This window comes from Cryptomeria japonica, chromosome 10 (assembly GCF_030272615.1).
Source record: "Cryptomeria japonica chromosome 10, Sugi_1.0, whole genome shotgun sequence".
Taxonomy (NCBI): Eukaryota; Viridiplantae; Streptophyta; class Pinopsida; order Cupressales; family Cupressaceae; genus Cryptomeria; species Cryptomeria japonica.
In genome coordinates, this window is record NC_081414.1 from 461704078 (window position 1) to 461719966 (window position 15889).

A 15889-nucleotide genomic window follows, 5' to 3' on the forward strand; every position below is an offset into this window, starting at 1 on the left:
TGATCATCTAAAGGCCAGTAAAATCAATCAAATGCAGCTCTATATGGATTCGGAAGAAGAAATGTCTGATTCTAATTTCTCAGAGGAGGAGGATTCAGATAATGATTCCTCATCTGAAAATGAGAAAAGCTCTGATGACTCAGAGTATGAGAGGAGCAAGAAGAGGAAATCAAGACCCTCTTCTTCTAAGAGTAAAAAACCCCAAAGCAAACCCTTGATTAGTATTTCTTCGGAAGAAGAGGACTCTGATTTCCCTAAAGAGAAGAAGAACCCTAAGGGAGTGTTGAAGGAAAAAATTAAAATCCAAGCCCAACCCAGGAAGAAGCAAAAGAAAACAGAGGAGACTGGCAAAGATCTGGAGGGCACAGGCAAGGAACTAGAAGAGGGCAAGCAAACAAGAACCCTGGAAGCTGATCAAAGCCTAGAGATGGAGACTATGGAGGAGACCCTCAGGGCCACTAACACTATTTTTGCCCTTCATATTGCTAAAGATGAATAGATAACCCCTGGTAAAGTTACTCCTTCTCTTGGTCCTCACCCCGAGGCCTTGAAGGGTTTTATGAAAACCATTGAATGGCTTATTGACGGGAATAAGAATACTGTGAATGAATACAAAAAACTCTGCAATAGAGTCATGATCCTAGAGACCATTAACATTGGAGAGGGGAACACTATGGCCAACTATATTGAAGATTTGAAGAACACAATTGACAAAGCGGAAGACATCAGAGATGCCTTTAATCCCCGGTTTGAGAAAATTGAAAAGGAGATACAGGATAGAAAAACCCTGGAGGAAACTAATGAAAAAATGCTCTCAGACATAGTTGCCAAAGTGGACAAGATAGAGGAGTGCCTCAATAACTTTGTGGAGCAGAGTCTCAGCATTCTGAAAATCTCAGCCAACAACACCCATACCCTCATCAGCAAGCTCGATGATGAAAAGGAAACCCAGGAAATTGACCTGGATGCAGAAGGAACCGGGGAAGCCCAAGGTCCCAGAACTCGCACCCATGGAAAGAGGAAGGAAAAGAAAGTGAATAAGGACCTGGAGGAGCTAAAAGTAGTTGGGGTGACCTACGATGAGCTGGTGACTAAGGCAGAGGATCTGCTGAAGAAAATTACTATGTAGTGTCTCCTTGGGTTCTTTGCTGTTTTTTGTTGTTTAGATATTTTTTTTGTTCGCCGGTTTTTTGGACCAGTCGCTTTGTATGAGGACTATATTTTCTTAGCTTTTTATTTTAACTATGTTGTAATGGTTTCGGGTCCTTGAAGCCTATTTTTCAATCAATCAAAACAAACACAGGATCAAAGTTCCATACTTGAATGGATGTTTCTTGTTTGCTTTGATCTTTTTCAAGTTCTTTATTAGATCACTCTGGAGCATTTCACACAGATCATACTTCTTATTTTCCTTCATCAACTCATATGCAACATAGATGGTTGTTCTGAAAAATAGGATTCTCCCTGTTGTAGTAGTATATCTTATATCTACTCACTATTGAGACAAATTTAACATGATACTCCAAAATTTCATTGATAGTCATTTACCTACAGTCAAATTTTGATCTAGTTGCATTTGTAATAATCCTGTTCTTCACAGCCTTTAGTGAGGGTAGCTATATGGATGAACATAAACCAGTAACAACCCTAATGGTGTTCTTTATGATCTTGAAAGGCTTGCTTAACCACATGAATTGATCATGTATTTTTTTCAATACGTAGTGAACCCATTTGGGTTCATCAAATATTGGAAATCTAACAAACTGTACAAAACCCTTCTCCTCCAATACTTGAAATTCTAGTTTTAACATTGAATTCCCATCGGTCAGCTGTTTGTTATAGAGGTTTCACAAGTTGGAGCTTCCCAATTATTCAATATAATAGTGTGTGTAAACCCTAATATCCTCAATGTTCAGAACACTGTGTGGAACCGATGAAAATGCACTCTTTGGATCATCTTCCATGGAAATAAATAGGTGTTTCTTGAAATCTAGCTGAGCTCGATCAGTGATGTCTACGACTAATGGGGTAGTAGTTCCAAAGGCAACCATTTTAGAAAATTTAAATTTCAAACTTATAAAAGTTTCATCTAGAAATACCTTGACCACCGGATTAGTGTTTCTAGCCAAATCACCTGAGAAATCTTCTTTCATGCTTTGGTCTCTGAAAATTATGCTTGCAGAGATTTCTTCTCTTCTTCTCTTCGAATGCAAAGTGAGAAATGAAGTGATTAAATATCATTTTATCTTTCACATACCTAGATTTTCATTGTAATAAATGTGCTTTTCCCTAATACTTCTAGATACTCTGTATTGCACGAAAATCTTTTGCGGATCTTCAAATTTGCTCATACACTTCCAGAAATCCTTAAAAAATATCTGCAATAATCAAAGACAACTTCTGCAACCTGTCAGAATTGGGCACAAATCTCAAAGACGGGGTTTATAAGATTTTCATGAAAACTCCCTCAAGGCCAGATGCCTTAGCTTAGTTATCGAATGTAGTTCTAGCAATGAAATTGGGTGCGGATCCACTTCTTGCTTTTGAATCACTCTTATTAACCCATGTCTTCTTCATCCTATCATTGATCTCATCAACTTTCGCTTTACCCTTCGCATCTACCTTCATATTCTTGTTCTTATCTTCCGGACCCTTCCTATTCACTTTTCTACTTCTGCAATATCTTGCAATGTGACCGGATTTGTTGCAAGCATAGAAAACAACATTTCCTTTCATAGGCCTGAATTTCATCTGATTTCCTCTTGATTTGCATTAATTAGCAACATGTCCAAACCTACCAGATTCATAGCATCTAACATTTCTTTTATTTTAAAAATTGTTCATCACACTTATGACCATACTTATTGCATTTGAAACATTGATCGAAGAAAGATGGACCATTATTACTCATTCTATTTTTGCATTGACTAGCCATGTGTCCAAATTTATTTCAAACAAAATAGTTACCATTGAACTAATGAGAATTAGGTTGTCTTACCAAAGTCCTTCTAGAATTGTTCTTATGGTGTGTTGATTTGGAGCTTTCATCTTTTGCAAATCCAAGACCTCTTGTGTCATTAGCATTATTTTGGCTTTCAAGAACCTCATCAAGTCTGGCTGAACTGATTCTAAACTTTTCCATGTACTCATTTGCAGCTTCAAGATCAAGAAGAAGTATATTCTTTCCAAGTTCTTCCTCATGTTCTCTTAATCCCTGTAGGTCAAGCTTCAATTAGCCATTCTCACATTCAAGTCTACAACATTCCTCTGATTTATCTTTTAGGGACTAAACAAGATTCTCCTCATTATTCTTCCTTTCCTCAATCTCCTTTGTTAATCTCATCACTATAGATTCCATCTCATTCTTTTGAACTGCATTATCTCTAGCAAGCTTCTCACATGAGCTTTTTTCTTCTCCTTCAAAGATTGGTCATCAATGCTTTGGATTTATTTCTTTTTTAGCTTATCAACAAGTTCCTTTCTCTTTTCTCTTGACTTGTTCAACTGATCTTTCAAAGACTAGATGAAGTTCTCAGCATCCTAAAGGTTTTCTTTTATTTGTCGAACCTCAACTTGGGCTTGATCAAGATCCTCAAGTTCCACAACAAGCTGATGTTTGAGACTATTAGAATCCATTGATTCACCTTCCTGGATGTTCCTCAAGTTGTTAGGCTTCTTCTAAGGAACTAGGATTTGATACCAATTGTTGAAATCAAGGAACATTGAGAGGGGGGGTGAATTAGTGTTCTGCAATCTTTAACATTATTAATTTGATTCTTCAACCATGTAATACAAATCAACAAAACAAAGATGTAAACTCATAAATCAAATATCCTCAATGCCATAACACCAAATTTATACATGGAAAACCTAGTTAAGGAAGAAACCATAGTGGGATTGAGACCCACAATATTAATATACTTTGTTAGAAGTATAGAAATATTGCATAAGGGGAATGCAAATGCATTCAGGCACACTGCCTAGAGCTCACTACTCAATTTACAATAAGGGATACAACCCCGAAAAGCTCATTGCCTTACAAAATGATTACAAAAGATTAAAAGAAGGTTTGAACTATTGAATAGCATCAACAAATTCCTGCGTATAGTTCCGGATAAGCACAAAAAACATAATCTTACTTTTCTCTTCTATACTACTCTGTTCTTCTATTTTGCTATATTCTGGAGCACAAATTCTTCACTTGCACATGTGAAACTACACACAATCATTTATAAACACTTTCCACATATTCACCGATATCCAAAATGATCATATCAATTGGTCTTTATATCTGCAACATCAAATTATGTCATCTTCATGTCCGCTTCAAGAACACAGTACAAATGATAAAACATGTATACCAAATCGGCTCAATCCAAACTCAAATGCATATGCGGACCAAAAAGAATTGTCCACATGCTTCCCATATGTCAAATAATAATCCTCAAACATAGTTACAACCACCAAAATCAATCCACATAATCCACACAATCAGAGTTTACTTTAGTGGCGAATATTCATTAATGGCAAACATTTCACATCGACGACCTAGAAAATGACGAATATATTGTACCGACCGGGGGTGGCCATGTTTCCAGTAATTTATAAATATTCGTCAAATGTACGACTCAACCACCCATTTTTATAGGTAATTAATTGTATTATGTGAAGATTTCGCCAATAGAATCTACGTTTTTCACATGGTAAATTCAATTTTTTCGCCTACACTCTTCGAGGTTGCCTTAATAGATGGCCATAATTTGCCAATAGCCATATAAAGATTTATTTTCTAGGAGTACCCAATTTGCCTGGCATTTTGCAGATGCGTGTCTCCATTCACCCCAATTTTCACCAACTCTATTATATTTGCCAATTAATTGGACAACCATAATCACCTCGAAAATTACATAAGACGTGTTATAGTTAAGCAAAATTTGCCAAATATGTGTAAACTATATAAAATTCTCATTGAATCGCCAAATAAGGATTGGTATAAATACATTCAAAGATCAGATCCATCTCTACACAATTTGGTCAGTTCTGGGCTCTCAATTCGGATCAATAGTGAGGTTTCAAACTGGGAACAACCATTGTTGCTGACTGCATTGGCGACTGCTAGTGACCTAAAGGAGAGTGATCATATTTTTGAAGTGCTATAATATTATTCTGAATTTATCTCTATCTATTTACATAGTTGATTTTATTCTTATTTAGTGGGGACCCATCACTGGTCACCTGAGAGACCTCAGACATCTAGATTGTAGGCCATAGGGCCAATGAATCATATAGTCTAGTCTATTTTTACTTCAACAACTTGATATTTTTTTGCAGCCTTTATTTCATTGGAGATGTCAAACAGGAAGAAGGGTAGGGATCCTAAATGTGGGGAAGGCCAAGAGAGGCCAACAAAATGTAGAATGTTGTCTTCATACTTTGGTGTTGGCAAAAATTGTGGTGAAAATCAGGAAGGTACATCATCACAAGTACAAGTACAAGATTCACAACCTTCACCATATATTGAAGAATGTGGAGAACCTGATATCTTAGATCATGATGAAATTGAAGAAGATTTTCTGGTAGATACCCAGGTTAATCGGAATGATATAATCGACTTGGGTGATAATGCACATATGATAATGCACGAAAGGGGAAAAGAAAAGCCATATCAAAAAAGGATCAACCAAAATAAATAAGGGATCGCAGTTAGAGAATGTCAGTGACAAGACATTAATAAATGTTGATACTCAATAAGGATAAGGTTTGATACGTGTCTGCTGTCTCCAATTCCATTCTGGGGGCTTTCTAGAGAACTACATTCTCTTTCGAAATTCGGGCCAAAATAAAACTTCAGCCATTGATCTACGATCATCGAATGGTTTAAAATCATTGATGGATTTTAGGTATGTGTGACATGTCGATGAGGTCGCGTAATGCCCCGCCAAGAAACCCTAAAGGATACAACTACAAACACTCGAAAAGAGTGCAAAATATTTTTTTTTAAACAATACAGAACACAAAAACGTATGAAATAACATTGCAATAGAAGTTGCACAAGCAGAAGACTTAACTCAAACTCCTAAAGGGTTCCCCAACGTGAATTACTTAATTAAACTTATCCTTAAGATCAATTAATCTACCTAAGAAATATATTTAACCATTAAGAACTTAGTTACACTAATCAATTATTGTTTCATACTTTGCACGAGATAACACGAACATTTCTATTCTTCATTAATGATAAAACATTCAATTACATTATAACAATGATTTTAATTAAAGATATAATGCCTATCATCTAAATTTCATCATAGTACATTGTTTTTACATTACAAGGATAACCTAGAATTACAATTACACTTAATAATACACCAAGTCTCATAAAAATTATATAATGGTTACATCAAATTACAATTTCCATGAAGGCATACATATAACATATGCTAAGAGTTTCCACTACCAATATGTCAGCTATGGTGGCTAGATTGGAAAAAATGCATAATGATAGGAGCTTTGTGGATCTGGAGATGGATGTTGGGGTCTCTAGCTCCAAGGATATCCCTCGCACCACAAGGAGGACTAGACAAAGCACCAAGGTTGTGGAGGCTCCTATGCCTCAGGATGTTCTTGACCTTAAGGAAGCTGCAAAGACCATGTTAATGCTAGAGAAAGAGGCTACTGATAGTCTCAATATTTTCATGTAGCTGGGTGGTTGTTTTTTTTCTATTTTGCCAATACCTCACTGGTTTTTTGTTGTCGTTTCCTCTGGCTGTTGTGTTTATGTTGTCCTTCTCTCTTGTGGCCCATTTTGTTTTTCTATTATTAATGCTAGTCTAGATACTTTATTTACATATCTTTGGATATGATGTATGGGGTTTTGGGTCCTCTCAAAACCTATTTTTGCTTAATCCAAAATATAGGATACAATCAATCACATAAGGTCCAAGAGATACATATATGATCCAAGGGAAACAAAGAGGATCCAACTGGCACAAGGGAATGAAGCAAATCCAAGAGAACATTTGGAGCACCTGTGAAGCTAATCCCTCGCAAGAAGGCATGAACAAAATACTTGATGGAAAGTGGCAGTACCACCCAACCATGTGGCCCAAAAAGGAACCACCCCTCTGTGCTAGGAGATAGTAATAAGGACCTCAAGCAAACCATAATAGAGCATCACATGGTCTAATATGTACACTGGTTACTCACATAAGCATAAGCATACAAATATGACTCTCAAAAGAGTGCTCCAAGTAAATCCAACACAAGACTACACACTAGTAAACATAAGGGAAGAGTGTCTATTAGGATTCCCAAAGATACTAAGAGGGGGGGGGGGGTGAATCAGTATCCGACCAGTAATAATATTTTCTTAACTTATAACATGAAAAGCATATTAAAACTATGTACCGATAAACCATAAATAATGCAGCAAATAAGAATAACAACCACAACATGAAAAACACAACATAACACAATGTTTTAACGAGGAAACCCAGTGTGGGAAAAACCTCAGTGGGATTTGTGATGCACAATATTCACTTACTGGCCAATAAGAGAATATTACTGCTATAATAAGGGCCTACACATGCAGGAAGGCCAAGTGCCTAGAGCTCTCTGCTCAATTACAAAAGAAGTCACACTGACTTACAAAAATGGATTATACTAATCCAATGTCTTGTACTGCTTCAGATTAGCATCTGCTATGCCAGATTCAGTACCGATTTAAGCTCTACTACATACATAAACCCTTATCCAGTAATTTGCATAATAGGTCTGCTACCTTCTATCTTTCACATCATACCTTAACATATAAAGTGATCTACAATGATCTCATACATATATGATTCATATTACAATCTGCCATGTCGGCTTACAAAAGATTTTACAATTAATTACAAAATACATTAATACAAAATTGTTGTCGGCCAGGGTGTTGGTAATCTTCCTTTTCGGTGCCAGTGTTCTATATGCCGGTGTAGAGTCTATTAGTGTAGGTGCTGGTGCTGGTGTCTATCTGTCAATATCACATGATTGTAAGGTTGCCAAAAATGACAATACCTTCAATCACCTACAATATCTCATTGGAGTGTGCATTTGCCAACAATCTCCCCCTTTGGCATTGATGGCAACACTCATGAGAAAAATTCAAGAATGTATCCAAAAAATGAAGTCCAAAAATCTTGCCAAAAATTGTACCAGATGTGTGCTCCCCCTGAGTAGATGATCTCTTTTTATGGATTTTTCTCATCTCTACTACTCCCCCTTTGACATCAATGACAAAGGTTGTCATTCGCTGTCAGTGGAGTCTTGTCTAGATTCTTGTAATCGGTGGGTTACAATCTGAAATATATCTATCGAAATCAAATTTAAACCATTGTTGAATGATTTGTTGTCTTTTAGTGCATCTTGAGTTCTCTACACTGTACCAGCGAGTATATGCATTTTCTCTTCCGGTGTCTTAAGTCTGAGAACCATAGCCTCAGAAATTTCTTTTCTCAAAGAAATGAGGTGGTCTAGTTTGGGACTAAGTCTACATTTCAAGTCCTTTTCTTTATCCTTTATTCTTTCTTTGTCCTTCTCTAACTGCTTGATTTTGTCTTCTTACTCTACAATCTTCTTCTCTATCTCCAAAAATGAATCCGATGTACCTATCAGATTGTCAGCAATATTGTTAATCTTATCTTGTGCTTTGTTGATTTCCTTGTCTAGATCTTCTATTAAAATATTTGTTTTACAAGAATCTCTATACAGTTTCTTGAAGTCAAGAATTATCTCTCCAAGTTCCGGTAATAATGTTTCCATTTTCTCCTCATTCTTCTTCACAATTTCCTCAAAGAATTTCTCTTTTTCTTTAATCATTCTTTCCTTGAATGTGTCCTCATTTATTTGATCAATAGTCAATATGTTGTCGGTGATGAACTTAGACAATGTGTCTAGTTGACCTAAAGAATCTTTGTTATCTACAATACACTTTGGTGCTATCAGTTTCAGAATGGGAATTGTGTCATTAACAGCCTTATAGGATTGTGCATTACACTCTGTGATCTTCTTTATTGAATCCAATAAGACCTCTGTTACATTTATAGGTCTGAATTATGCCATAGAAGTACCAGATGTTTGTCCAACTATCTTCACAATAGCCATACTACCTGTGGTGGTAATCACCTTGCTTGATTCGACCTCTGGTAGGTCAGTCTAAGTTTGCATTTCTACAAACAAAGGTTTAGGCTTTTCAGTTTTGGCCGGTGGCACTGTCTCTGTCTGAACTTGTGTCTGAACTTGTACCTGTTTCGGTTTTTCCATCTGTATCTTAGAAGGTTTCTCTGAGCTTTCAACTGTCGGTTTCTCAGATGTAGTCTCAGTTTGTACCTTTGTACTTTCCTTTGCCAGTTATTCTGATGGTTTTTCAGTTGTATCTACTGGTTTCTCAGTGGTATCCTTTGTCGATTGCTCTGTCTATGTAGGTTTTTCTATGCTTATCTCAACTTTTGCAGCCAGTGACTCAGTAGTCACGTCAGTCCTCTTGTCCTCGGTGGTTTCTCTGTCAACCACAACATTTACTTCTTAAGTATCTATATTTACAGTGTACAAAACTTTAGACTCAGGATTTGTATCCTCTAATGGAGTCTCCATACTCTTAGTAGTTGGTTGACTGTCAATAGTATCTATCGCTAGAGTATCTGAAGGAGGTGGGGTTAAGTTATCAGTTATTTTCAGGCTTGGAGGTTCACCTACCTTACCTTTCCCCTTATCCTTGTCCTTTTGATATACTTTAATAATCTTTGGTCTAAGTAATTCTTCCTATTTTTCTTTTTCCATAAAGAATATATCCCATGCATCTGTTGTTTCCTTAGAGACTTCATTTACATTACCTACAATTAGTGCTACATGTCAATGAGCAGTGGAGAATACTATCTAGTTTGCTTCACTGATTAGTTTATCTATTTCATCAGGTGAGTTGACTGGATGTACTGCAAGTAATTTTCAATTTTAATTTTCTTGTCCAGCTCAACAATGGCTAACCTTCTAGCTTCTAATCTTCTATAAAGCATTTGGTATTTCATCAACAACTTCCATCAAAACTTTCTTATAAATATCTAAGTGTAAGATTACACCGTTCTCTATGCTTTCCTTGTCATCTATTGATAGTGTGTTGTATATTTTGCTGATGTTTTTCAATTTTCCATCTTCTGTTATTTCGCTCAAGAGTTTATCGAGTGGAGCAATATCTTGTTTTACCTTTATTTTCTTCTTAGGAGCCAATTTGTTTTTCACTGGAGGCCTCACTGCTTGTTGTTTTTGCCTTGTTTTCCTAGGTGTAGGTGAGGGTACTGGTGAGGGTTTTCTTTTCCTTTCTATCCTTTTAAATACTATTAGTATGTCACTCTCAGAAGAAGTTCCAACCGGTGAAAGATGAGTTTCCGGTTGAAGTCCTTCCAACTCACTTTCATTTATACTAGTTTGCTTCAAAACATCTTCTTTAATTGCTTTAGCCTATCGGGTTCCTTTCCTTATTGTTGCTTCAACTTTCTTAATCCTTTTCTTGGACTGAATTCCAATTTTTATTGTTTCAGCATTTCTAAAAACTTTCTCAGTAGGTTCCTTGGGTGCTTCAAGGAGGGCTTTTGCATAAGTTTCAATAATATTGTCATCTATCTCATAGCCCATTTCAATTACCCAGACAATTCTAGGGATAACTGCCTCCATCTAGATTTCATCCTTTTTTATTACAAAACAAATTTCTTTTTGATACTTGTCCACAATAGCTTGTCACAGTCTTATTCTAGTTTTCATTTGAGCCTTTAATGCTTGAAAGTGTTCATTTAAGTTTTTCTCCTAGTTTTCTCTCATATTGCTCAATAGATCCAATAGTTGCTTTCCTACCAGTATATCAAAGCCAAAATATCTTGCACCAATACCGGGTACTTGTTTAGTTATGTACAACATTAGACAGAAAAGCAAATTTCCAAATCTGAATGTTCCTTTCTTATCTCCTTTAATCTTCCCCAGATTGTCTATCAATTCATCTTTGAGCTATTCACATGTTAGGCCCAATATGGAAAGCTAATGTACTGAGAGGGGAGGGGTGAATCAGTACTTCAAAATATTTCTTCAACAATATCTTTATTGTTATGCATAAACTGAATAGTGAAGTAACATAATATAAAACTAAAATAAATAGATAACAATCATACATGATTCACTCCATAACACATATCTTTTGATTATGCAGAAACTCTTGGTTAGAGAGAAAAACTGCGGTGGGGATGGCACCCACAAATTCACTACTGCAATAATAAAGAGTGCTCGGTTAGAGCTACATGTTTACCTATTTCTGATAGCATGCCCTATTAGGAGTAACAAGATCTGTTAGATCTACCTTGCTAAAGGATTTAACAACACTTCATCTAAATGTTGCACCTGGTTAGAGGCTTTACAATTTATAGACTTGATTAGAGTCTTTTACCCTATTAAAGGTTTCTCTTACAACTTCAAAATATTACAATAAAATCATTACAAATATCTGCAACTTTACATCTGGAATGTTATAGCAGATTCTATGTGCTCAGAATAGATTACCTTGCTTATAGCATACCTCGATAACCCATATAGTAACTCGGTAAACCCTTCTGTTTACTCTATTCTTTGACTGTTCTCTGAAAACCTTCTCAGTGACCTCGGTGTCTCTGTAACAGTCTTCTTACACTCATGCACACACCTTTAACTCTTAACTCATGTTGTATAAATAGATCTCTTATGACGGTGATCCAATTCATTGCTTTGATCTTACAAACATGGTTTATTGAATGAATAACCATGCAAAATATTTCATTGGTTAGATAACCTCAAAATCATACACAATCTTTAAGTGCAATTTCCAATGTGATAACGGTTAGATGTGCCTTGATCTTGTAACACGTTTTCATATGCATGTCTAGGTTCAATGAATCTGGTAACACATTTCACTTGGTGTAAATCAACTCGGTGTGTCATCTTTGCTGCTCGGTAGACATGTAAAGATACTCGATAGACAGCTTGGTGTATACTGCGTTCTATGACTGCTTTCTTCTATAACCGACTAGACTGTACATACCGACTAAATATTTCGGTAATAGATAACCGACTAGAGTATATAGTATAACTTTGACATAAAACTAATGGCAATCTGATAAGTAGTAACAATCTCCCCTTTTGACATTAGTTGAGATGTTTGACAAAAACTACTTTCAAAGTTATAACTCAATAATCTATATACTTGCAAAATTTGACTATGCTGATAGTATATACAATAGTCAATAATAATATATCAGATATACTCCCCTTATCGATATACTGTATTAAATTCTAAGTTTTGCATGCTGGGTGATCTGTTTTTGTTCTGTGCTTATTGTCCTGTACACTGTGCGGTTTACTGCTCTTTGATACTCTGCTTATTCTGCTCGGTATACTCCCCCTGTATACTATACTCTGAAAACTATACCATTCTCTCAATACTGAATCTCTCCCTAAATATATTGTATTACTCCCCTAGTACTATAACATATTACTCCCCAAATATAGTATCACTCCCCCTTTTTGACAAACATCAAAAACTTAATTTCCATTTGGGGGTGGTAATTGGTCAAAAATGGATTTTTACTTGGTCTGAGCATTGGTGAGAGTGACAGAGAGTGCATCCTTTACACTGTCCATTAAAGAATTATGTGCTTGAATATCAGCCAATAGTGATATTAAGCCATCTAGAGTGCTTCCCTCTTGAGTAGTAGATAAGTATGTGGCTTGGTTGATCTGTTCTTGGACTAATGAAAGATGTGGAAGGAATAATGTCTGAAGGGTCATTATGTCCATCTGGATCTTGTGTTCATCATTTCTTAAGTCCAATTGTTGAGCCATGAGCTGTTGAAGCTTTGTATAAAAATTTTGAACTGAATTTGGCTTGGTGGTCAACTTATTTGAGAGATCGGTGATCTCTTTCTCAATTGCCTCTGTTTTATTCTTAATATCTTTAATGAATAAAGAAAATGTGCAGAGTTTCTAAAATAAATAATGAATGTGCTTGAGTTGAGGAGTCAACTCAACAATAAATTTGACAAGTTTAACTTTCCCAATAGCTATAGCTTTTTGTACCTCTTCTATCATTTTGGAAGTGAGCTCTTTGTCTTTCAGCTTGCTCAAATACTCTGATGCATCTACTCCAGATGTCTCTATCTTTGTTAGGAGTTCATCCAATTGAATGTGGATGGCTGCATCAGTTGATACTGTAGCTTCAGGTACCATATCTATTAAAAGTGCTTTTACCTTCTGAAGTACTTTATTTTTATTTTGAATGGCCATTTTCTTCTCTTGTTTGGTCTTTGCTTTGCATAGTTCACTGAAATCAATGAGTGCTTGACCCTTTAATTTTGCTATGTCTACATTGGGCAACACTATGGGTTTTGACAAATCAACTTTAAAACTATGCTTCTTCACTTTCTTTTCTTTACCTTTCACTGATGGAACTAAGACAATTGCTTGAGAGGCTTGATTACCCTCGGTAGGTTGCTTGGTAGAGGCAACACTTTGATCAGTTCCTTTAGCCTCTGTAGAGTCCTCCAGTGTCTCAATACTTGGTGTCTCATTTGCAACATTCTCAGTGCTAGAAGGTGCTTGAGATGTCTGTTCTTGAGTAGTACCTTCTCCTATTGTAGACTTGTGACCTTTAGTGCCTTGATCGGTATCCTGAGGAGTTTCAATTGAGACAGGTTGCTTGATCGGTGGATAAGGCTGAACTTGTTCCAAAATGGATTCACTAGATACAAGTTTTGCATATGCAGTGCCTTCTATCATTTACTATTCTAGTGCCTCTGTATCCATGACATCTTCATCTATTTGAATGGTGTTAGCAGGGTCTTGTTTGGTAGCATCAGGACCTTGCTCAGTGACATCAGGATTGTGCTCGGTGACATCAACGATTTCAACTATAGCTTGCTCACAGACATCCTTGATTTTAAAGATTTCCTGCCACTTTGCTTTTGTCTCATTTTCTAATTCAATATATAGCCCATTCATCAGTTTTAAAGCTCTTTGTTTGACAAGAAACTTTGAATTGTAGGTTGTCAGATGTTCCTTTATTTCAGCTACTGACATATCAGGAAAGAGATGGACTAGACTTCTTTCTCTGATTTGTTTCTCTGAGTCCATTGCATACTTCCACATATTATCAATATGTCGATACAATTCATTTGGAAGTGACTTAGCTAGTTCTAATGGGGCTAGCTAGAACTTTAGAAGTGTGCAGATGATAGCTTCTTCAATTTGTCTCTTTTTATCATTGTTCCTAGTTTCATCCTTGACATATCTAAATCCTCCAAATCCACCATATTCTTTCAGATTAGCATAGAAGTTTTCAACACTATGTATATTTACCTTCTTGCTCTTGACAATTTGAAACTTGCTTGCATCTTTTGATTCGGTATCACTAGACTCTTTTGCCAAAAGTAGATTTCTTGTATGTCTTTGTTACCTTGGGAATAGTAACACTCTTTGTCTTCTTACTCGGTGAAGCTACAGATGCTCTAGTGTTAGGTCATTTTACTGGAGGTGGAATCGGTGAGACTTTTGATGTGTCCTATTTCTTTCTCTTTAACACTTTACCCTTAGGCAATTCAATGCTTAGTGTTATAGCTACCTCTTGGCTTCATATTCCTCTTTGGTAATGGCAATGGTGCCTTTGACAGGTGTAGAGGAAGAGTCTTCTCCAAATTTCTCAGACAATGCTTTTATCATTTTTGTTGCCTTTCTTGTAGCTTTGGGTACTACAATATTCATCTTTACCTTTTCCTTTACTTCCTCATAGGTACCATACCTCATCTCAGTAGCATGTCTGGTCAATGTAAGAAATGCATCAATTTGTTGTTTTGTGATGTCAAAATCAATCTCGTAACCCATTGGTGACAAAGATTGAGTCCTTGGTTCTACAACATTCACATAACAGTAATCGGTGTCAACTTCAAAACATATATCATTTTTGTATTTCTCTACTAGCTGGGGTGGAATCCTATATCTGTTATGCATTTTCTCTTGAAATTTATTGAAGTAATCATCCATGATATCATTGAAATTATCACCTAACTTCTTAATGAATTCATTAATCTGATGGGTGATAGGTCGGTGTAGCTCCCAAACAACTTTACCGATTGATGGAAAGAATTTTTCAAAGTAGAAAAACATGCATACCAATAGTGATCCAAACTTTAGAGTATTAGCCGAGTTGTTCTTCTTCGGCTTCCTGATGGTGTTCAGATTTTCAAATAGGTTCTTCAGCAACACCTCACATAGGTCAATTTTCATTCCCTTTTTCATAATTTTGTATGCCAAGTCTATTGCTGCATAGGGAATATTGTTTTCCCTTGCCGATTGGAAGAAACAGTATCCCATTACTCTAATGGAAAATTTTAGTTCTTTATCAGTGACATTATTCAGTTTCAATCCTCTGCAATTAGATTCCACTCCGGTTAAACTAATCAATTCCTTCTGTGATATCATCTTCTGGGCTCGAGCATGATCATAGATAGGGTAACCTGTAATCAGATGAATGATTTCCTTGGTAATCTTAAATGGTTATTCTTCTAGCCACATGAAATCATCATGAACTCTGCTCAGAACAAACTTGACCCACTGGGGTTTGAACACACGAGGATAGGTTAGGGCTTTAGTTAATCCCTTGACTTTGATGTGCTCATACTTGTTCTTCAATATACCATCAGTACATAGCTCATCATAGGTGTCTCTGATTTCAACATGACCAAGTTCTTCAACATGACATTAGGTGAAGAATCTCACATCTTCGACTAGTAACACTCTGTCTGGGATGAGTGAAAAGGCGGTTTTGTCATCCACTTCATAAGCG